The 25248-nt window shown below is 35.9% G+C and overlaps 1 long non-coding RNA gene across 1 annotated transcript; it reads left to right on the top strand.

Annotated features, from left to right (window-relative positions):
* LOC121259437 lies at window positions 1-24924 on the top strand. The gene is made up of 3 exons (XR_005939587.1): window positions 1-338; window positions 9281-9298; window positions 24914-24924. It is a non-coding gene; the product is annotated as an uncharacterized LOC121259437 (long non-coding RNA).
* Window positions 24925-25248: the final 324 nt, after the last annotated feature.

Below are 25248 nucleotides of genomic sequence, written 5' to 3'. Positions count from 1 at the left end.
TTTTTAAAGAAGATGACATAATCCCAATTTTATTGATAGCTCTCACTTATGGCGGAGGAATACCGTGGTTACAAGCAGATGCCTAGGGGTTACATACAATCATAGAATCCAAACCTAGGGATCAAAAAAGATATAGACTAACTCAAACCCTATACAGTTATTCAATATAAACAAATAGAACTCAAATCTTAATGAATCAATTTAAACCAACTAGATCTGAATAAAACTGAATAGTGTACTAAAAACCTGCATAAAACCTACACAGAAAATTGCATAATCCAAATTGGTCTTGCTGAATAGCTTCAACAAAGAATAATAATAAGAAAATAAACGTGGAAGTGAAAAGTCACAGCACCAGACCCCTGCAACCTGCACTAAGCAAACTTCAATCTCAAAAAAGGTGAAGAACATTTATCAAGGCGCAACAAACCTTTAAGTCTTCTAGGAATAAGATTATGAGCACGAAGATCCATACAACAACTACGGACTCATTCTTTAGCAAAAAAATAAGCCACCATATTGCATTCATGAAAGGCATGACAAATACAACAATTAAGAGACCGAATAAGCTCAATCACCTCTTCCCAAAAATCCCATAAGTTCCAGTGGGAACATTCACCACGATGAATCCATGAAAGCATCATCATAGAATCAATCTCAATTATTATATCCGATAATCTTAGATCTTTACAAAGTTTAAGGTCATTTCTCAAAACCCAAAATTAAGCTACAATATTGGTCTGAGTTTGGTAGTGGTGAGAAAAGCCTGCAAATTAATCTCCTTTATGATCATGAACCACACCACCACTGCCAGATAAGCCGGGGTTAACAAGTGAACAACCATCTATATTTAATTTTCAGTAACCACAATCAGGAGGTTGCCAAGCAAAAACTTTAGCTATAGTAACCCGTGGCATAATGATAGGACATTTAATGCTCCGCAATATCTCTTGGTCCCAAGTAGAACAAGACATGAACTTCATAGACACCACAAACACATTTTGAATCCGCAATAGAATAGCTGACACAATATGCTCCCAAGTGAATTTACCATTTTTCCATACGAATCTTACAATGGAAAAACCAAAGTCTCCAAATAATCATAGTTGAAATAAGACCACGAACTATCCCCAGCTGAGAAGAGCATTTGGCTTTCAACCACCAAAGAAAAACTCGATCAAAAATACTTTGACCTCTCCTATATCGCACCTCTAACCTCTTAGAAAAGAATTCCCAAATTTTTTCAATTAGAAAACCATTCCCAAACAAATGTTCTTCCGTTTCAATAGCATCTTTATCTACACAACAATGGCAGCGGGATGGTAAATGAATACCGAGATTTTTAACATTTGCATCAACAGGTAATGCATGATTCCAAAATTTTCAAGCAATATAAGAAATTTTATTTGGAATACCTCTAAGCCAAGTCCATTTTGCCCAGTGGGGAGGGTCTAAATGAAGTCTGAAAATATTTCATGCCCCCTTAGTCGAAAATTTACCATCTGATAAAGGAACCCATATGAAAATATCTGAACCTTGCTCCAACCAAATATTAGATTGTAAGATTTCACTGCATAAATCAGCCCCAACCAAAGTAGAAAGACGATAAGAATCCCAACCGACTGGAGATAATAAATCACAAATCTGTAGCAAAAGGGACTCAATCACTTGAGCCCGACTAGCTAGGACACCAGATGGTTGCAAATATTACACTTTGGTATGTACATCCATTAATTTCATTACCAAAAAGCTACGTATATACGTACATACATTGAACTATATAATAAATAATTATAATGAGGGAATACTCCTCTAAATTTTTGTCATAATGTATTAATTTCTTTATGCTAGTAGTTTGTATCTCTAGCGTGATAAAGGAGAGCGACATCTTTAGTGGCCAAGCTCCCTTCTCTTTTCCTTTTGAGGTGTTAGGTGGTATGCCTGGAGTTAAGGAGCAATGAAGGTTGGCTTTAAGGCCAGTCGTGAGTTACTAAATAAGAATTGATTATTTATAATGAAAAAGAATGTATACATAATACTTTTCACAACATTTTATACAATTATGTTTTAAAATGATCAATATTTTTATAAAATACCTCATAAAAGTATCATCATTTTACAAAAATATCATTATTCTAAAACATAATTGTGAAATATATTGTAAAAAGTGTTGTACGAATATCATTACTTATTTATAAATCAATCATCCTTCCCAATATTGGTGGTAATTTTTTTTGGTTTTTTGAAGAACTCTCTAAAAAATCCATTCTATGTGGCAAAGCATCTAGGTTGTGTGCATTTTGAGTATCTAGTTTATCTACATAGTACACTCATGCACCGTGTGGAGACGAACTCAGATCAATCGAAGATTGATAAACAGGATTCACTTGTGGAACAACTACAAAAACTAAGCTTGAGATTCTTGGGTTATATGTGGAGACTGGTCTGTGAGCAGAATATTGAAGAACAATGAGTTTGCTCAACATACGCTCGACAGTGGGCTCGAGCGATACTCAACCTGTGAGTTTGCTCGAGATGCGCTCGATAGTGGGCTCGAGTGAGACACAAACCCTAGTGTTCGCTCGACCCACACTTGACACCTCGCTCGAGCCAGTGTTCATTGGTTGTTCACTCGATGCGCGCTCGACACGCCGCTCGAGTAAATGACATAGTTTTTGCCAGATTAGGTTTCCATAGCCATTTACTATAAATATGTTATATTTGACTTATTTTGTATGACTTTCAAAATATTTTGAGAAAGAACAATTATCAAGTGAGTGTATATTGTGTGAGAGAGCAAAAAGTCCTAGACAGTGTGAGTTAAGATTGAGTGATTGTAATCTCCTCTGGTTAATAAGATTTCTACAGCTCTGTCGACGTAGGCAATTTGCCAAACCACTTATATTGTGTGTCGTGTGCTTGGTCGTGTTTGCTTTTACTTTAGTTTACCATCATTGGTGTGTGTGTTTTAGCACAAAAACTGGTATCAAGAGCCAATGTCAGATTTAAAGGAGAATGATGGTTGGAAATAAAGTGAAAGCACTCAGGATTGAGAAGTGCAACGACACTGATTTTGGGTATTGGAAAATGCAGATCAAGGACTATTTCTATGGGAAGAGGCTCCACCTTCCACTGTTGGGAAAAAAGTCAGAGAGCATGGATGATACTGAGTGGACCCTATTAGATCGACATGTTTTGGGGATTGTTCGGTTGACCTTGTTTAGAATAGTGGCACACAATGTCAGTAAGGAGAGAACCACGTTGGATTTCAATGCGACTTTGTCAGGTATGTATGAAAAGCCATAGGGGAATAATAATGTACACTTGATGAAGAAATTGTTCAATCTGAAGATGTCAGAAGGTATGTATATGGCCCAACATTTGAATGCATTCAATACGATCACAAATCAACTATATTCTGTGGAGATTGAGTTTGATGATGAGATCAGAGCATTGATTCTGTTGGCATTGCTGCCAAATAGTTGGAAGGCCATGAGGATGGTTGAGTAGTTTAGCCAGCAAAATGAAACTGAACAACGACGATGTACGTGACATGGTCCTTGCTGAAGAAGTACGTAGAAGAGACTTGGGTGAATTCTCGGATTCAGGATCGGCCCTGAATATTGACAATCGAGGCAGAGGACATGACAGGTCAAGCTCTAAGAGCAGGGGGAGCAAGACTAGATCCAGGCACTAGATCACGTGCTGGAGTTGTGGCAAGCCAAACCACATCAAGAAAAACTACAGGAATCAAGAAAGTGCTGAGGATGATGCTGTGAATGTAATGGCAGAAGAAATTCATGATGCCCTAATTCTTGCGTTGCACAGTCGATTGATGATTGGATATTGGATCCAGGGGTTTTGTTCCATACCACCTCACATCGAGAGATCATGCATAATTATGTTGCTGGTAATTTTGGGAAGATGTATGCAGCTGATGGAGAGGCACTAAATATAGTGGGAGTGGGTGATGTGCACATCACATTTCCAAACAGGGGCGTGATGACTTTACAACAAGTCAAAAACGTTCCAGATCTGAAGAAAAACTTGATCTATGTGGGACAGCTTGATGACAGCGGTTATGTTATAGTGTTCTCTGGAGGAGCATGGAAGATCACTAAGGGTTCATTGGTTTTAGTGCATGGTAAGAGATCTAACTCTTTGTATTTCACCTCAAGGTCCAATGATGTGTAGGGAAATACAAGAGTGCAAAAAGGCAGACTTGATCACGCGAAACATATGAGGAAGCCAAAGAGAGTCAGCTTTGTTGTTCCTCATGTAAGCTTGGGAAAGTTGGTTGAGGTTGTCAAGATTCGTTTAAGACTGAATACTCCTAGTGCAGTGGGAGTTATGAGTTGCCCAGTGGATGTGCTGACTAAAGGCGATGTACGTGAAAGACTGAACTTGGATTTGACTTCAATGCTTTTTCTGGCTTGAAGACAGGAGTTGTGAATTGCAGAGATGTTAGGGCTTGACTGGAAATAGTGGCTGGCATATGAAGACCCAGCCTCCAAGTGGGAGATTGTTGGGTTGCATGTGGAGACTGGTTTGTGAGCAGAAAATTGAGGAATAGTGAGTTTGCTCGACATGCACTCGACAGTGGGCCCAAGCGAAGCTCAACCCTTGAGTTTGCTAGAGGTGCGCTCGACAGTGGACTCGAGCGATGCAGAACCACATATATTGTGTGTCGTGTGCTTAATCATACTTGTTTTTACTTTAGTTTGTCATCGTTGGTGTGTATTTTAGCACAATAGAGATATATTTTTCTTTCTACTGTGAATTTTTTTTTTTCAATCCCGCTATGTACATGAGACTTTGAGCAGGAGAGCTGTGCAGGGGGCCATATTAGCATACATTAAAAAAATAAAAAAACAAAATAAAAGAAGGAAAAAGTAAATAGAGATGAAAAAGAAAAGGAAAACTCTACACACACACAAAAAATTCAAACATTTTTTGATCCGAGAACCTTCAAAACTTCGAAACTGTAGTTCTCCATTGCTGTAATCCATCTCCTGCGCAAAGCATCTAGCATTTTCCGACCCGAGAACCACCACCTCACCAGTCATCTACATCAGGGTTATCTCTGGCAGTTTTGAACACTTCACTTCTACCAGGCTTCATCATCATCTATGGTAAGTGGATTCATTTCTCCCATTCCTATAAAAGTCTATTTTTCATGAATTTGTTGTTTAATCTTTAGAATAATCTGTGGAATGTTAGGGAGAAATTTTTTTGAAATAGAAAACACTTCCCATGATAGAGATGGAATAGAAAGCTTGCATCTTTCATTACACTAGCTATACATTAATCTAACCAGACAAGGGGATTCAACATCTGCCCTTATGTTGATGGTAGAAGTTTCCCCTGCCGTTTTCAAAGGGCCCCCTACCACACACCTAACCAAGATCCCCCATTTAATTGTTTTACTTTTATACACAAAAATCAAAATCCAGAAAATCCCCTTCCCCTGCCCCATACACCCAGGTTAGCTTGATTGCGAGTTTTCTCATTACAGTTTGGGAAGAATATACTTGAAAACTTTCACACTATTGAGTTTCCTTCAACCCATGCATTTTTTAAAGCATGTGAAGTACATTTTTTAAAAAAGTATAATTTAAAAAGTTGATCACATTATGTGTCCCTTTATTAAAACAACAAGTTGTACTGCTTGTTCACAAATTATGAATCATCTATGGAAATATACATTTTTCATCTTCAAACAAGTAAAGATTTTATAATTTGTACCCAAACTTGCAAGTATGATGCATTACACGGACCTTATACCTAGAAATTATTGATAATTGGTACCCTTCATTCAATTATTGATCTTAAATCTAGATTATAACTATTAACTTATGTTATATTATCTTCACATATGCATCTTGGAGTGGATGGAACACAACTGGATAATAGGGATGGAACACAGCCAAATGTTGGAGATTTTGCATTATGATTTCGAGATGTATTTAAGTGTATTTTGGAGATCTATTGTGATTGTAAACAACATGTAAGCTCGTGATTGCAATGTGTAGCTTATGAAACCATTGATGTATGAACCATATAACTAACTACTATATGTAAATATATCACTCTTTCAACATGTTTGTAGTAATCACAAATCATGTTGTCTTTAATATTACAGTAGTGTAATATAAGGAAGATAATGACTCTTCAATTTGTACAATATGTCCAAATCAAGTATTCCAAATAGTTTCATAATACACAACAGTCCAAATAGTTTCATAATACACAAGTAACAACATTCCGAATACTTCCATAATACACAACATCCCAAATAGTTTCATAATACACAATATTCAAAATAGTCTCTTACATACAATGTACAAAGTTTCCATTAAGTGGGGTTTCATTTTGATTGTATCAAGTACATGGTTATTAATATGGTAGTAACCCAATAAACACAAAGTAGTGTTTGTTCATGCCGGATGTCTAATTGTTGCCTTTCAATTTCAACTTCTTTGTTGTGGACTTCCAACTCCCTCTCACAATTTCTTTCCCTCTTTGCTGAAGCTCTTCCTCCTTCCAATCCAAGTAAGCTTCTATCTTTACCAGTTCTTTTTATCAGCCTTCACTACTATCTGCCCAAGTAAACTTCCAATCCATAATTTAGGCATGCAACCACTAAAAACAAGGCAATGTTAGCAAAGCAAGTTAATTTATATAATTGTTGGCCATCCCAACCCCACAAATCATTTGGCTATAAGTTTTAATGGCAAACACATCAGATGCCATTGGTTTATTCTCAAGCCTTGCTCTCTTTGCCAAACTGTAAAAAACCAAGTGTAATGAACTGTACAAGAAAAGAAAAGTGTTCGTTAAAATAATTGGTATAAATGACAAGCTACAGAAAATAGCAAGCAAATTGATATCTTCTTGCCTTCACTAATAAAGCACTATAATATTTGGACATATCTCATCACCAACTAAAATAATATGCCCTGCCCATTTCTGATGAAAGGGAAGGAATTAAAGCTAGAACTTGGTGACACAAATTACAACATTATAACTCACCACTGAATTTGTCTAGCATTAATCTAGAAGAGGCCCTTTCATCATTGCACTGTCTTTGGCTCTCATCAACCACTGTATTCTCTAGATCAACTTTTTATGTCTACACAGTAGGTGCATAAAGGAGAATGATGGTATATAACCAATGTGTCATCAATGCCCTGAACAATGATACTTGTTTTGTCATGATGTAACCACAAATTAACTTTAGCACCAATGCTTTTGCTATGAAATGTTTCAGGTCTTGTATATTTTACTGAGACTTTTGTAATAGTGAGTCTGTATTAACTGGTTTAAAATAGAGACAAAAGACAACAATTTCTCAGGAATTTCCTTGCACTCATATGACTTGAGAAAGTAATCACTAATCGCCTAGTTAGAATCAGCTTACCAAAAAGAAATTGGTTAGAATTATGCCTCCAAAAACAATAATAAACTTACTGAATTAAAAAATGAAAAGTAACTATTATTATTTTGTATGTAACAATACCACTTCTTGTAGAAGCACTAGGGGCGCAGTCCAAGTACACGAGGGTATATTTCCTCATCCATTCCTACTGCATTCTCCTTACGGATTGCTAAATTTAACATCAAATCCATCCAACAAATAAAAGGGAAAAGAACCCTGCTTTAATGATTTATATTATAGCTCACCTTACAAGATGATAGACTGAAATGTTCAAGTTCATGGTAAGATAGGATTGGAACTGATTATTTGAAATGAATACCAAGTGTGTTCCTGAAACGCATAGTATCAAAGGATATCAATTGATAGAACCTAATATAGGGGACCTCTAGAATTCACTAATTTTGAGAAATCCCTATTTATTCAACAAATTAATATACATACACATAGAAGATATGACACCTCTAATTTCAAGGATATTAAACCAAATCCAAATATTAAACCAAATTCTTCCTTCATGTTCTTAGCTTTTGCCTTTGCTTCCTGCAAAAACGTACCCATGAAAATAACTCAAATAAAAAAAGAATAACTACAAATCCAAATCATGACCCCACAAACAAAAACACTAAAGAAGAGACTAATCATTGACTTTAAAGATTCAAACCACATGGACATAGTAATTGAGAAAGAACCCAGAATCTGAAGATGGCATGCCTGTCTTGTTAGAGTTTCTAAAGCATATGATTGCTCCTGAGATGTTAAGCGGGTCCAAACCTCCTTCAACTTCCAACGAAACCACGTTCTGTCGGAAGCTCTATTTCTTCTCATTCAAGTCCTTCAACAAAGGATCAATCTCTCCAGCCGATACCAGTCATGACGAAGAAGACGGAGGAGGGAGATGGAGGGGGAGCACGAGATGGGTTTCAGAAACTGGGAAGGGAAAAAATCGAAAACGCACTGTATTAGTTCCACATAGACTCCCGAGTTTTATTCGTGCGCATATCTGCGCAAACTCTCCTGCATATAAAGTTTTCCTTTTTTTTAGACATAGCATTGGTATTAGAGCCTCTATTTTGTTCATGTTATAAGCATGCCTAATATTTTTTTTTTGGTTATATTTATTGAGAGCGAGGCACTGTTATTTTTTCATTCCTGTCTCTCTATTTGTTGATGAGTGTTCTTTTTTTTTAACCATGAATCGCCATGATGGAGAGTCCCTTTGTTAATAATCAGTTTTACAAAATTGAGTTTGACCCTTATAAAATTGAGAAACTCTTATGAACTACGCACGACACATGCTTAAGCACCATGACCAGGTGCTGCATGCCATCGTACGTAGCAGCCACAAAGAAGTGCGGAAGGCACGAAGAGGTATCGTGCGCGCCGTGGTGCTGCACAGGGTGATGGGCCTAGTCTTATCATACATGTAGAATCGGCGGTGGTAGCGGTGCTTCACTACCACAATTTATCTGTTTTTTCATGGTCAGTGTTTGTGCTAGAATACTTAAAAGTGTAATTGTATTCAATTGATACAAAAGCAATGTACAGAGTTGCCTTTTATAGAATCTAGACTACAAAGAATCCAGAATATTCTGAAGTATAAAAATCTATTATACAATGGCAATAAATATACGCATGCAACGCATGCACTGCAGAGTTTGTTACGATGGAGTCAAGATCAAGTCCTGCTGCTGTGATGCAATTTGGCTAACAGACAGTGTAGGGGTAGCTTTGTCCTTAACATCCCCCCTCAAGTCGAGCAGCAAAGATTGCAGATGAAGACTTGAACAGAGTGATGCGAAACAAGAAGGCGATAGAGTTTTTGTAAGCACGTCTGCGAGCTAGTCTTTACTAGAGATGAAAGTGACTCGTAAAGATTTGTTCTGCACCCGATTTTGCACGAAATGAAAGTTTATTTCAACATGTTTAATACGTGCGTGAAAAACGGGATTAGAAGATAAGTACATGGCTCCCATGTTATCGCAATACAGCAGGGGTGAACACTTTAGATGGACACCAAGATCACGATAGAGGCGTTGGAGCCAGATGACTTCGACAGTAGCATTTGCAGCAGCCTTGAATTCGGCCTCAGTTGAAGATCTTACAACTGTTGGTTATTTCTTTGATGACCATGAGACAAGATTAGAACCAAGAAATATGCAGTAGCCGTTTGTAGAACGCCGATTGTCTGGGCATCCTGCCCAATCGGCATCAGACCAAGCAGTAAGCTGAGCAGGTGATTAGAGAGAGAGTTGCAAGCCAACAGTGGACGTGTGCTTGAGGTAGCGAAGAATTCGCTTTACTGCTTGCCAATGAGGCACTTGAGGGCTATGCATGAATTGGCACACTTTGCCTACAACAAAGGCAAGATCGAGTCTTATAAATGATAGGTACTGCAATGATCCAACTGTACTCCAATATAAGGTGGGGTCTTCAAAAGGTTGCCCAGAAAAGACACTAAGCTTCTCGGAAGTGGACATGGGGGGTCTTTACTGGTTTTGCATTCTACATATTGGTGCGATGCAGCAGATTGGTGATGTATTTATGCTGTGTGAGGAGCAGACCCTTGGAGTTATAAGAAGCCTCGACCCCAAGGAAATAGTGCAGGTTGCCCAAGTCAGTGATGGGGAAGTCACGGCGTAAAGCTGCAATAAGATCATATATGTACTGCATGGAGTTCCTTGTGACCAACAAGTCATCAATGTATACTAAAACAAAAGTAGTGATGTTTGTAGAGTGATGAATAAAAAGAGAGGAATTTGCTGTAGAAATAACAAAACCAAGATCAACCAATCGAGAGCTTATGCGTGCATACCAAGCACGAGGTGACTGCCGAAGGCCATAGATGACTTTATTTAGTTTGCAAACAAATATGGATACTGAGGATGTGAGAAGCCAGGTGGCTGAGTCATGAAAACCATGTCATGGAGTGGCCCATGTAGAAACGCGTTCTGCACATCATACTGATGGACAGACCAATTTCGAGATACGGCAAGTGCGAGCACAGTTCTAACCGTTGTTGCCTTAACCACGAGATTGAAATTTCTTCAAAATCAATGCCAAACTGCTGAAGAAATCCTCGGGCAACCAATCAGGCTTTACGACGTTCAATCGAACCATCGGCAAGTCTTTTGGTTCGGAACACCCATTTGCAGGTGATGGTGTTTGTTGCTTGTGAAGCAGGGACAAGGGTCTAAGTTTGGTTGGCAAGTAGGGCTTGAAATTCTTTAGCCATGGTGTCACGCCATTCTGGATACTATTTAGCTATGGTGTAAGTAGCTAGAGTTTCAGGGATGGGACTAAGATCAGTGAAGAAGGCACAGGGTAAGGTCCATTTGGTGGTGCCATCATGAAAAGTGGTGGGTCGAAGAGAGTTGGTTTGTGAACGAGTAACCATTGTGTGTGTGTGCAATTGAGGTGGTGAAGACGATGGACTTGGTGATGGTGACGATGGAGTTTGTGATGGTTCTGCTGGAGTTGATGCAGATAACGGAGAAGATGGAGATATAGGGGGAGATCCAAGAATAGATGAAGAAAGCGAGTTTGAGTCTGTCGGCGGATTGGACTGAAAATTGGGAAGAATTGTGTGAGTGGGCTGGGAAGGGGTAGTGGGCTTCGGTAGGGATGAGTAAGGGAAGTTGTTTTTGTTAAAACGGACATAAGATGTACGTGCGGCTAGTGGGAATGTGATAGCATAAAAATCCACGGTGATTTGGACTTAAACCTAAGAAGACACATGAGAGGGAACGAAAATTAAATTTGCATGGATTATAAGATGTGGTGAGAGGCCAACATTCAGATCAGAAAACTCGTAGAGAATTGTAATCTGTTTGGGCTTTGTGAAGTAAAAAATGGGGTGAGTTATTTTGTAATGTGGGAGATGGTAACAGATTAATTAAATAAACTGAATGAAGAAATGCTTGAGGCAAAAAATGGAAAGGTACAGATGAGCAGATGAGTGGGCTAGTAGAGTTAAGCCCGTATCAACTATGTGACGGTGCTTACGCTCAACGATGTTGTTTTGAGTATGAGTATAAGGACAAGTGAGTCTATGAGTGATGCCACACGATTTTAAGTAATTAGAAAAGGGGCGATATTCACCCCCCCAATCGGACTGTAATTGTAAGATTTTTGTATTATATTGAAGTTCAACATTATTTTTAAATTTAATGAAGGCATCGAGAGATTGAGATTTTGCTTTGAGTGGAATTAGCCATGTGTATCGGGAAAAATCATCAACAAAGGTAATATAAAAACGATAATCATCAGGGGACACATAAGGGGATGGACCCCATAAATCTGAAAATATAAGCTGAAATGGTGCAGTGGATTTATTTATTCGTTGATAAGCAGGTGATCTATGATGTTTGGCCTGAGCACAAGCATTGCAAAAAGGAATTAAAGTGCACTCAAAAGGAAGTTGATGCTGCTAGAGGATGGATTGGACGAGCTTGATGGAAGGGTGTCCAAGCCTAGTGTGCCAAAAAGGAACTGAGAGATGACTTGAAAATGTAGAAGGTGGTGAAACTGGAGTTGGAATTGTATAGAGGCCGTTACTTGTGGTCCCTTGAAGAAGACGCTTTCCTGACTTGCAATCATGAATAGAGAAAGAGTTAGCATAAAATTGGAAGAAGACATTATTGTCGATACAAAACTGGAGGATAGAGATCAAATTTTTTTTAAAAGAAGGAACACACAAAATTTTATTTAGAAGAAATTGAGATGAGGAGGAGAGAAAGGTTGAACCAGAGAGTAAGATAGGAATCGAGGAGCCGTCACCAACACAAAGTTGCTCACCACCACCACTGGTGATATGGTTTGTGGCAGCGGTATCAGGATACCAGTTGGTATCGAGTGAGTAGTTGGTTGAGGTGAAGTTGGCTGTCATGGGTGATGGATTGGTATAGGCTTGATTGATACAGTACAAGCAGTCGATAGCGATATGGCCTTGGCGATTGCAGACCTGACACACCACACGTTGATCAGCGGAGGAAAACGAATTAGAAGACATGTTACCTACATAGTTGCCATGGCCCCGATTTGATCGTCCACCATTATGTCTGCGATTAAAGTTGCGTCCACCACGATTTCCTCAACCATGTGAACCAGAGGAAACTTTTGCAGTAAAATTAGCAGAGGCTTCCATTGGGAAAGTGCTAATTTCACAGTGATGAAGTAACCGGGCTTCATGAGCCAAGAGGTGTCCGAGTAATTCCTCAGGAGAAATTGGAACAAGCCGAGTAGTCACAAAAGTGACTAAGCCATCATAATCTGGATCGAGTCCAGCAAGGAGATACGAAACGAAGTCCGCAGGAGGGAGAGGACGACCCACAACTGCCATGACATCAGCAAGGCCTTTAGCTTTGCGAAAATAGGTAGAAATGGTATCGGCACCCTTTTGAGAGGCCAATTGAAGTTGGGTCTGGATGACCTGAGCTTGAGAAACGGAAGCAAACGTTGATTCAAGGGAGGTCCAAACAGCTCTTGCGGAAGAACAACCAACTACTTGGGCCATTATAGATTTAGATAAAGAAGAAATGAGAGTGGACATTACTTGTTGAAACCAGAGTGCGTAGGCTGGGTTTGGGGTTTTGTTATCAAGCATGAGTTTAGGTGGTGGACAAGAACCATCAACATATTTGTAAACTCGATTTCCATGAAGATACGGAACCAATTGGGTTTTCCAAAGTAGATAATTATCATGATTGAGTTTCACAGCAATGATGTGGGAGAAATTTCATTGTGGGAGGGAGGGAGAAACAGAGGATGATTCAGATTCAACCATGGACGATGAGTCCTTTTTAGGCTCTTGATACCATGCTAAAATATTGAAAAGTGTAATTGTATTTCATTGATACAAAAGCAATGTACAGAGTTGCCTTTTATAGAAGCTAGACTACAAAGAATTCAGAATATTCTAAAGTATAAAAATCTGTTATACAATGGTAATAAACAAACGCATGCATTGCAGAGTTTGTTACTATGGAGTCAAGCTCAAGTTCTGCTGCTGTGATGCAATTTGGCTAACAGAGAGTGCAGGGGTAGCTTTGTCCTTAACAGTTTGCAACATAAGAACCCTAAAATTAGGACAATAAAATAATTTTAACTTATTTATTATTTTTTGATATTATCATAAACACTTTTAATTTTGAATAGTATAATTTTTTCATTTATTAAAGGATAAATGTAATTAAGATTAGGTTTGGATAATGAGTTGAGATGAGATGAGTTGAAATGAAAGTTGAAAGTTCAATAAAATATTATTAGAATATTATTTTTTAATATTATTATTATTTTGAGATTTGGAAAGTTGAATTATTTATTATATTTTATATAAAAATTTGTGAAAGTTATAATGATGAGATGAGATGAGATGGGTTGAGAGACCTCTCAATCCAAACCGAGCCTTAAAATCTCCAGTTTAAAATATTCCTCATTTGAAAATCACCAATTTAGATTTTACTAAGTTTTGAATCCTAACCCACTGACCGAGTTTACCTTAAAATCAACTACCGATTTTTATACGTAACTCTCCTGTTTCTTAAAATCTTAGCCACCCCACAACTATTGTCTTATAAAGAACGACTTCCTTGTGCAATTTCATCGAGTCGGTTCCTATAGCTTCTTTATACAACTCCATCAAGTCGGTTTCTCATGTCTCTCACCCTCCCTCTCTTCTTGGTGATCACGATCGAGTCTTTATTCTATGGAAGCCAGTGATTGACTTTGAGTCGAACAACTTGAACGATTCCTCGCTCACACACGCACATTGTAGCATTCCTTTCCTCAACAACCCTGCACAAAGATTGTTGGCCGACCACCTCCGGTCGTAGCTCAGGCACCCCAAATCTGCCACACCTTCTTTCTCTCGATGAGTCTCCAACACTAGATGTTGCTCTTTTTTTTTTTTTTCCTCTCATTTCCTCAACCTAATTGTTAATGCCTTAATTTGCATAACAGAATTGAAGGAAATAATTATTTCTTATCCACGATAATGTTCGGATATCGATATAGTACTCTTTGCGTTCATCCATGAAAATAAATAATAAATAAGTAAATAAAAATAAATAAAAGAGACACAAGAATTTACATAATTTGCCATAATGACTACATCTACAGGTTGTTTGAGAGTGAAATTCACTATAATGGACAATTTTACAATCTCTTATGACCTCACGTATCTCACAATATAATAGAGAAATTTAGGAAAAATCCTTTTTGGAGTTGCTATGTGTGGTGGAGTTTGTACGTAGAGAGGTTCTATGGAGAGCCTGTCAAATTTGTGGAGATCTCTACCTTATATAGAGATCTATTTTTTTGGAGTAATTGAGTTCAACCTGCCTTGTAAAGTATTTTTCTTTTAAAAGGTTGAGTCTCTTTCTTTTTAAGAGTCTAGTGTATCTCTTTATCTTATCTTAATCTTATCTCTTAGCTTGATATCTAGTTTCACCACACGCTCCCTTCCTCTTTCAGCGTTGCACGGTGCCTTTTTCTGTCGGTAAGCCTTGCCACACGTTCTTTCCTTTCATCTCTCAAGTGATTGTTTGCTTTCAAATGGATAATGTGCCTTTAGGCCCTTTAGCCCATTTCGGTTAAGCATGTGCAATATTACACAAATGCCCTTCAGCCAATGCACGTGGCATATGTAGCCTACTTTCAATAGATGTCTTTTAATGGTTTTTCCTTTTAGCAAATATTGGGTAACCTCTAAAATATGAGTAATGTTATATACAGTTGTGAAATGTATAAATATTGTATAGTCACTTTAAAAAAAAGTAAAATTTACTATTAAAAATTTATTTTTTTATGTGGGTCATGTATTTATTTATTTTTTTAAAAATAATTATACAGTATTTACACACGACTGTAATTATTATTTCTAGTAAAGTATTCATATACAAGCTGTAACGATTAAATTATATTATTGCCCTTAAGATCCAAAGTATTACATCTAACCTTTTAAGTTGGGCTGATTTCACGTGGGCCTTGCTTTTAGGTTGGGCTTATTCCTAAGTTCAACTAGTATTTTTACGTTGGACTTATTTTTACAGTAGATTGTGTTTTAAGTTTGGCTAGTCTTATTTTATGTTAGGACAGAAACTCATATTTTTACAGTAATTTTTACAACTAAATTTCAGCAGTAAATATAAAAGTTTAATTTTATTTTGAACACTTTAATCTGATTTAAGTCTATTTTACTAAACGAATTTTCGTTGTTTACGTTAATTGATTTTGGTATAATTATTTTATTAAGTTGTAAATTAAAGTGTATATATGTTATTAGACTTTAAATAATATTATTATTTATTAATTTCGGAATATAACAGAATACTTATTAAAGTTATTTTCATAGTATATATTTAATTAAATAGAGTGTTATAGCACGTCTTTTTAAAACTTTATTGACGTTTAATATTCCGTGAAGTGAAAATTCAAAAGCAGTAATATGAGGTAAGGCCAGTTCTTTGGAAGCCAATTTTTACATACCATGCATGTCATGATATCTGTAAACACTTCATTCATCATAATTCATGATCACGTTTAATTCTACATTTTATAACTATGAACATATTATGTATGTAATGCATCTTGCGTTATATAAAATATGTAAGTTTTCATAAGATCAGGTGTAAGACAAATATCATATTACTAAGATGTTCATTCAGATGCATGGTACCAATGCAGTTAGAGTGGATGTGTAAATTAGAATCAAACGTGATCTACCACAATATATTACTATCAGATGATGCACAACCTTGCACACAAGATTATGTGTGTTGGCCAATCAGATTAATCAAATAAATCATATAAGTTAAGATCAATTGTGATAAGAAAAGTCATGCATATCATTTGCATATACACGAATAGTTAATGATTTAAATTCTCTTAAGCACGAAACATTTTATCAAAAACCTATATTTATTATGTTTATATTGTGGTAGGTTTCTTATTGATTTATTTTAGTTTTATTTCATATTTTTAACTACCCAAATGAGGATTATGATAAGCATGAGAAGGCATGCCAGACTTAGATGTAGCAAACTGATAAGATTTAGTTATAGGCTTTTTAGTTAGTTTTTATGATAGACATTTTCCAATTCAGTTATTTGAAAACTTTGATTATATTTTTCAAGACATGTTTTATTTATAATTTTTTGTGAAATGAATATTTATTGTAGTAAATTATGAGATCCCTTGCCTAACATTATTTATAAAAATAAGCCTAAGGAAATGGGGTGTTATGCTGTTCATATGAACAGTACCATGAACATGTGAGGAAGATGACTTCTCGGGTCATTAGCGTGTGAAATGGGTCCCATTCTCATGCTTTTTTCTTTAAACAAAAAAAGACCCATTTTTTTGGTCCAACTCGAGAGGCCCATAGCCTAACATTTTTTTAGCCCAACCTAAGTGGCTCATTACTGGGCTTAAACAATTTTTGGCTCAATCCATGAGATCCAATTTTCTTTTAAAATAAGAAGAATGAGCCAAGTGACAACCAAGGGTTTTTGAACCAAAGGTCTTGAGGCTAGCAAGAGGGAGGCGAACCACTAGCTATGTATACCTTTATTGTAGTTGTGCTGAAAACAAATTTTGATTTTGATTATTTTATTTTTTGACATAAGTATTTATTCTCATATATTATTATTTTATCTGTGAATTCCATGTTATTATATGAGATTAAATATTTGATATGAAATTTCATGTGAATTATTTTCTTTTCAATTGGATAACATGTGATTTATGAAAATATTTTACCAGAAGGTTTGTTAGGTTATTTATTTATTTTAGCCTACAAATGTTTTTGGGAAGTGATAAAAAGTAGAACTATGGTTGAAATTAAATTGGATTTTAATCTCCCTTACAATTTAAATTTGCCCAATAATTAAGTTGAAAGTTAATAATTCGACATTATGACAAATGAGATGATTAGGAAGCCTAGCGAATTTTCGATCTTGCAACATGTCTAAATCATTTTTCCCTTTAACTTATTTTGGTGCAACACTTGTTTTTAAGGTGTGTGTGTAATATCTTATTTATACCTTTTTGTAGTGAAATGACATTCAAGAGTATTGTTACTGACTTGAACAATGGGGGAAAATTGGATAGAGAGATATATGACATTTGGCATCGTAAGTTCTAATATATCTTGAATGAGCAGGAGGTCTTAGAGATCTTAACTCACTCCCTAGTTGAGCCTGAGAAATGGAACTCAAAATAACATCTAAATGATCACATGGTGATGCAAATCCAAATTGATATAGGGTATCTAGGTACAAATTCTAAATTGATTGCATTGAAATACTACCTTAAGAAGATGAATCTGTACAAATATCTTCATTTGACTAAGGGCAGTATTAGTTATTTTCCCTCAAATCATATATTTATGCTCATTTTTGCCTAATTTGTAAATATTTGGTTTCAAGTTTTGGAAGTGATTATGATTTCGATTTTGGCCAAATTCTTGGTATGATTCTTGTCTATTTATGTATTTATTTCTCATACAATAATTTAGATTTTTTCATTTTTGCAAAAATATCATAATTTCAAAATTTTCAGCCGTTTAAACCCGGCTTGTGGGCTTCATAAAATAATTTCAAATTTTACTATTAATCAATATTATTTAAAGTTGTTTTATCTGTATTTTGGAAGAATCTCTTATCTTCTCTGTGTTGATCATCTATTGGAACTAGCTGTCAGAATTAATCTCTATTCTGTCCTGCATCAGTTGGCATCAGAGGTTCAACATCTTTCCTGGGCTGATATCTCATCAGTTTCCATGGCTGGTGGTCATGGTCATGGTCATCATGGGTAGGTTCTGAATGAGGAAGTCTCGCACTGTCATCGTAGCGTTTAGAATGTGATGATTGTGGATTTGCAGAGACAAGTTCCAAAGTTAACCCGACGTCTAACGAAACAAGATATTGGTGATCGTGAGATGGAAGATCACGATTCCAATTCTAGTTTTGAGAACCCGTGCTCTATTTTGGGAGTATCGTGGTAGGGAGGAGCGTCATTAGGACCTCAGTTTCAGAGTTGATTTACCAGAATTTTCTAGTACTCTTCAGGCAGAAGGTTTTGTTGAGGAGGGACATTCTTCCATAGGATTGAACTCTATTCCAATCTACGATACCTATCCTGATGAAGATAACCTAGTGGATAATGTAACTATTTTTGTTGAAAACATAGAAAATCTGGAAAAAGAAAATAGTGGTGAAGTTTTGAAGTTTGAAGATCGTGAAAATACTTTTGAGACAATTAACCATGTTGATTTTCTTGGAGTTGAAGATTTCTTTTCAAATTCTCCTATGCAAAATATTTTTTTTTGGATTTAAGATGTGAGAAAGAAACTTATTTTTAGAGTATAAGATATTCAATACTATTTTACTTCGACCCAATCAAATCAATTTTAGTTTTTCCATGATCATCAGGACGGTACAACAAAAGGAAAGAAAGATTGGTCTAACTAGACATCCAAAAAATCGAGACAAGAAAGTTTAGAGTTTGAGGACGTATTCTCTCCAACCCGGTGAGAATGATGCAAGCCCAAATTGATATGGGGTATCTAGGTTCAGATTCCACGTTGATTACATTGAAGTACTACCTTAAGAAGATGAATCTGTACAAATATGGAAGGAAAAACTTAATATCTTCCTTGGACTAAGGGCAATATTAGTTATTTTCCCTCAGATAATATATTTATGCTCATTTTTTCCTTATTAGAATATTTGGTTTCAAGTTTTAGAAGTGATTTTGATTTTGATTTTGGCCAAATTCTTAGTAGGATTCTTGTTTATTTATGTATTTATTTCTCATACAATAATTTAGATTTTTTCATTTTTTGAAAAATCATCATAATTTCAAATTTTGTAGCTATTTAATCCTGGCTTATAGGCTTTATAAAATAATTTCAAATTTTACTATTAATCAATATTATCCAGAGTTGTTTTATCTGTATTTTGGACGAATCTATTGTATTCTTTGTGTTGATCATCTGTTGGAACTAGCCGTCAGAATTAATCTCTATTCTGTTCGGCATCACATGGCCTTTGAGAATTAGCTCAAGAATGATCGATGTGCTCACTTTACTATGTTAGGCAACATGCGCAATGACCTTATCAATGAGTTTGAGAAGTACAACACTGCTCAGAATATGTGGCATCACTAAAAGTAAAGTTCGAGGGAACTTCTGCCACGAGTTTGCACGGGTTGATCATGAGGTTGAATTCCTATAAGATGTATTCTGAACACACGATAAAGCAACAACTTAGAACGATGCAATCCATGATCCAATAACTCAAGGTGGTAAAAAACAATCTAGCTGATGAGCAACAAGTATAGGCAGTGATAAGAAAAAATTTCATGCATAATGAGAATATCAAAACCTTTGAAAATTTGTCGTGTTATTTGGAACTTGAGGCTGAGCCCCTAGAGGCAAACATTCATCCTATGTGGCTGAATTTGGCTCGTGCAAGGCATTTAGGCCCAAGCACAATACTAAGATTGGGGTAGCTACTAGAAGTGTGCAGAAGGAGCCATGACTTTCTAAGTGTGGCAAGTCAAATAAGGTATAATTCGACTATTCTCTTTCTATTTATGTGACTAGTCATGTAATGTTGCTCACTCCTACCCTAATGGATTATTGATTTAGGAGCGACCAAGCACATAACGCGAGATAGAGTCAGATTTGTGAAGTATCGTTGGATTCCAATTGGGTGTCTTGATATCAAGATGAGGAATGAAATTAGCATGGGGTGCTGGGGCTTGGTACATGCAAGCTAGACTTGCAAGGCAATAACACTCTATTACTCCACAATGTGTCATATGCTCTCGAAATAGGATGAAACTTGTTTGCCGTAGTTACTTTAGTTGGACTTGGTTTCCGTATTTTATTTGAAAATGATGGTGTTTCTATTTGTTTGGGCAACATTTTTTTATGATTGTGCTTTTCTTCCAGACGATTTTATGAGAATGAATTTAGGTTATTCAAATGTGAATGAATCTGCCATTTTTCTTACTACATCTAGTAATTTAAATCCATATAAATGACATGCTAGGTTTAGAAATATTGGGCAAGAAAGGATTGCTAGGTTAGCTAGAGAAGATCTACTAGGCAATCTCACAAAAGTCATATTACCCACATGTGAATATTGTTTAATGGGAAAAGGAAATAAAAACTGTTTGGAAAAGCAACGAGGGCATCTTTTCTGTTGCAATTAGTCCATTCAGATATTTGTAACCCAATGAGTGTGAGGGCAAGATATGGGGTTGTCAATTTCATCACATTTATAGATGATTTTTTGTGATATGGTTATGTATATTTGATCTCTCATAAGTCTGAAGCATTGAACTGCTACAGACAATACTTAAGCTGAAATTCAATTAGACATTAGTGTAAAGGCTCTAAGAACTGACCGTGGACATGAATCTCTATTAGAGAAGTTTAAAAGGCTATGTGATGAAAAAAGAATTAAAAGGTGGATGAAGATGTCGTGTACATCGTAGAGATTCTGCCGTATACACCATATAGTACAAATCAAATACTGCTTGAGATGATTGGGTCGATAAAGGCACAAGCAAACCTACTAATATTATATTGGACGACGCACTTTTAACTACTAGCATGACATACAGTACGAATCGAACATTGCTTGAGATGATTAGGTCGATAAAGGCACAAGCAAATCTAGTAATATTATATTAGGGGATGCATTTCTTACTGCAGCTTGCACCCATAATTGAGTGCCCTCCAAATCAGTACTTTTCACTCCGTATGAATTTTGGATCGATGAGAAACCCAACTTGAGTAACTTGGGGCCATGGGGCTAAACGGAGTTTGTCCACGATTCTTCTCATAAGTATGGGAACCTAAATGAAAAAAGTGTATCTTCTAAGGTACCTTGACCACTCTAAAGGACATGTATTGATCGGTGAACAACCTAATGAAACTGCATTTGGAATTGAATCACAAATTGTGAATTTCATTGAAAATGTTTTTCAAATTAGAACTCGAAAAAGTTGTGGATCAAGAGGAACCCACTCTAACTATCCTAGTTGAGAATGAGAGAATTTCTCAAGCTCATAGGAACAGTAGAAGTGACTTGACTCCAAGTGGTAATACATCACTTGTTGGTCATCCGTAATAGCCTCAACCATTTAGAAGCTCACGTGGAAATATTCCCCATCGTCGAATTGAAATTGAAGGAGAAACTTTCATGGTGCATCAGCATGATGACGATGAGCATATGACTATTTAAGAGGCTCTCTCATCTTCTACTAAAAATAAGTGGATGAAAACACTAAATGATAAAATAGAGTTTATGAGGACTAATCAGGTCTTAGATCTGCTTGACTTATTACCAAGACAAAATATCATTGGGAACAAATGAGTTCTAAAGGTCAAATGCAAAGTGGACATGTCAAATGAGAGGTATAAAGCTCACTTCATACCCAAAGGATATACCTAACAAAATGGTGTAGACTATAAAGAAAATCTTTCTCCGGTAGCAAGGTTTGCCTCAATTCACCTAATTATAGCCATAGTAGTATATTTGGATTGTGAACTCTACTAGATGGACGTTAAGATGACTTTCCTCAATGGAGAATTAGATGAAGAGATAGACCAACCCAAGGCCTTCATGGTCAAAGATCAGGAGCGTAAAATGTGCAAGCTCAAGTGATCTATATACGGCCTAAAACAATAATTTAGACAATAGTATTTCAAATTTCATCGAGACATTCTCTCGAATGAGTCTTGTACTATTGTCATTGTACGTTGACGATTCTATTGGCTAGAAATGATAAGGGGATGATTGTCGGCCGCTAAGAAGTAGTTGTCTCTCAACTTTAAGATGAAGGACAAGGATGAAGCAGAATACATTTGGGAGTTAAGATCTATAGAAATCGTTCAAATAGACTTTTGTATTTATCTTAACAGACTTACATAAAGAATATTTTTTAGCATTTGGAAATGAGTGAATGAAAACCCATTGGCGCCCCTACTACCAAAGGCAAGCTTATGCCAATAAATGTGTTCTGAGACTCCAAGAGAAAAGGAAAATGTGGCCCATGTTCCCTATGCTAACACTATTGGCAGCCTGATATACATAAAGATGTGCATTCAACCAGGCATATGCTATGTAGTTGGCTTGGTCAGTAGGTTCCAATCTAACCCCAAATTGGCTCATTGGAAAGCAATCAAGAAGATTATGAGATATCTCAAAGGAATTGCAGATTATATATTGTGCTATCAAGGTTTAGATTTGCAGCTGCAATGTTACATCAATGTTGATTGGTTAATGATCTAGATGAGCTCAAATCTACAATTGGGTATTTTTTTTTGCTAAACAATGGTGTCCTTACAAGGAGTAGCAATAAACAACCATGCATAGCCTTATCCACTGTGGAGGCATAGTACATATCTTGCTTAGTAGTAGTTCAAGTAGTTGTTTGGCTAGGGAGGTTCCCTCAGCACCTAGACATTAACATAGATACTTATGATGCATTGACTATTTTTTGCAATAGTCTGGCTGCTCTTGCATATGCCAAGGACCTAAATAATTATGGGAGAACCATATACATTGATATCCGATACCACTCAATCAGAGATATGGTGGCACAAAAGGATGTGATTATTAAACATCTTTCTACAAGTTGCATGATTGATGATCCCATTACAAAGTCAATAGTGAAAGATGCTTTTATGGCTCATGTTAGGAGTTTATGACTGCATAGATTGTAATTATAGTTTTTCTAGTTGACAAATAAATGAAAACTTTCCTTTGAGAAATTAATGCAATATAATTTTTTTCAATTTGTCTTTATCATATGGCATGGCTTGTACATACAAACAAGACAAGTCAACAGGTTTAGATTGGCTAACTCACACAAGTGATTGCCTTTGGTACTATGAAAAGGTAAAAATCATAGATGAGACATTGTTTCTCTTTGCACTTGTCCAGAAAAGGGATAAGTTGCATGACATAAAAGATATGTTGTCTTAGTGGAAGCCAAGATGAGGACCTCCATATTGAAGAGGATCATACATGGACACCCTACAATCTATGCAGCCTATAGTTAGTCAGATATGAGATCCTCTTTGGTACTTTGGAGACAAGAAAATAAAAAAACTCAAGTGAAGTAGAAATGGTGTTTGGACTAAGATTTGCACAATATTTGATACGAATATATGCTCTTCGAGAAAAAGAAATATATCGTAACATGTATTTCATACTAAATACAAGACTCAAGAAATCATAATTGGGTTTGTGATGGGTAAGGACCAATTCAATGAATTGGGCAATTCAACAAATTGAATTGGACGATTCATGACTATCTTGAATCGGATGATTTAGTATTTATAAAAAAATTACTTAGTGTAGTTCTAAGACTCTAAGCATCTAAAATCATATACAAATGAGTTAAAAATATTAATTAATCGAAAAAATATTATATAATTCCGATAAATTGGAAAAAAAAACCTTATAGAAACACTAAACTAAAAGTCTTTGATTTCAAACATGTAATAAAATTATGTCCCCATATCATTTTTTTGTTTAATTCCAAAAGATATGAAGTACAAATATAGAGTTAAAAATTTATAGCTCTAAGTTAGGCATAATTTTTTTTGTTCAATCGCCACTGTCGCCAAAGTTAAGTCTTCCATCTACCAACTCATTTGTAGATGAATGCTTATATGTTAAGCTAAATTCTACATTTGTCACATCATGCGCAAAAGAAGGTCCACCTTCAACATAAGAGTTTGGATCACTTGTGTTAAGATGACCATCATCCTTAAATATAGTATTTGTATCATCAGTTGGGTCCAGCATATACGGAGTTATGAGTAAAAATTATTAGATCATATTCGTTATTGAGAATAAAAAGACATCTATTATACTTCGGCTTCTTCAACAATTTAATGATAATCTCTTTGAACCATTCATCCAATGGATTCCTAAGTAATGCGTGTTCTGTGATGACATCATAAGTCTTTATTCTTCTAAGTTGTTTCTCTCGAATCCTTAAGTTATAATGTACATAAACAAGATCATTTTTTTTAGCTACACTATTACGTATCTTTGTATGAATTTGATCAAATGTGCTTCAATCCAATTCACAATTGGAGGATGAACAAGTTTGGTTCAAGAGTACCCTGATTGCAAACTTTTTTTTTTTTTTTTTAATTCTGGATAACTAATGTTGTGTTGTTGCCACCATGCAACTACAAAATAAATATATTAGCTATTTTATACATATTAACAAAAGCGTTATTTAGTTGAAAATAAACTTATATTTCAATAAAAAACATAGTAATAAAAATAATAACCTTTTTGTACAGGTTTTGAAATTTTTACTCTTATACTAGGGATTCCAAACTATACATAACTTCATTTAGCCCTCGTATCACTTGTGGATTCTATATAATCAAATGGGGTTCTCAATTAACAATTAAATTTCCTTGTGCAGATAAAATAGATTTAACAAATACCTCCATAAAGTCCTCTCAATAACGAAGCATTGGATTAAAAAGGTAAGATGTTGCATGAAGTGGATGATTCTCAATGATAGTAGAAAAAATGGTGATACTCCTGCTCATGACCTCCATGTGCTTCTTTTAACTCTCTTTTGGCTTTTTGCATGTCTTAATAAATTTTTGGCATTGAAATGAGCTATTCATTATCAACATTTAAGAGGACTTTAACAAGTGGCTCAATTGACTTGAAGACAAAATCCATATTTCTCCAAAAGGAAGCATCCGAAATGATCCATTCCACTTCTTTCTCTTCTTTGGAACTAGCTAACCTTAAATT

This window comes from Juglans microcarpa x Juglans regia, chromosome 4D (genome assembly GCF_004785595.1).
Source record: "Juglans microcarpa x Juglans regia isolate MS1-56 chromosome 4D, Jm3101_v1.0, whole genome shotgun sequence".
In the NCBI taxonomy this organism is placed as follows: Eukaryota; Viridiplantae; Streptophyta; class Magnoliopsida; order Fagales; family Juglandaceae; genus Juglans; species Juglans microcarpa x Juglans regia.
This window is presented reverse-complemented; position numbering and strand designations above follow the sequence as displayed.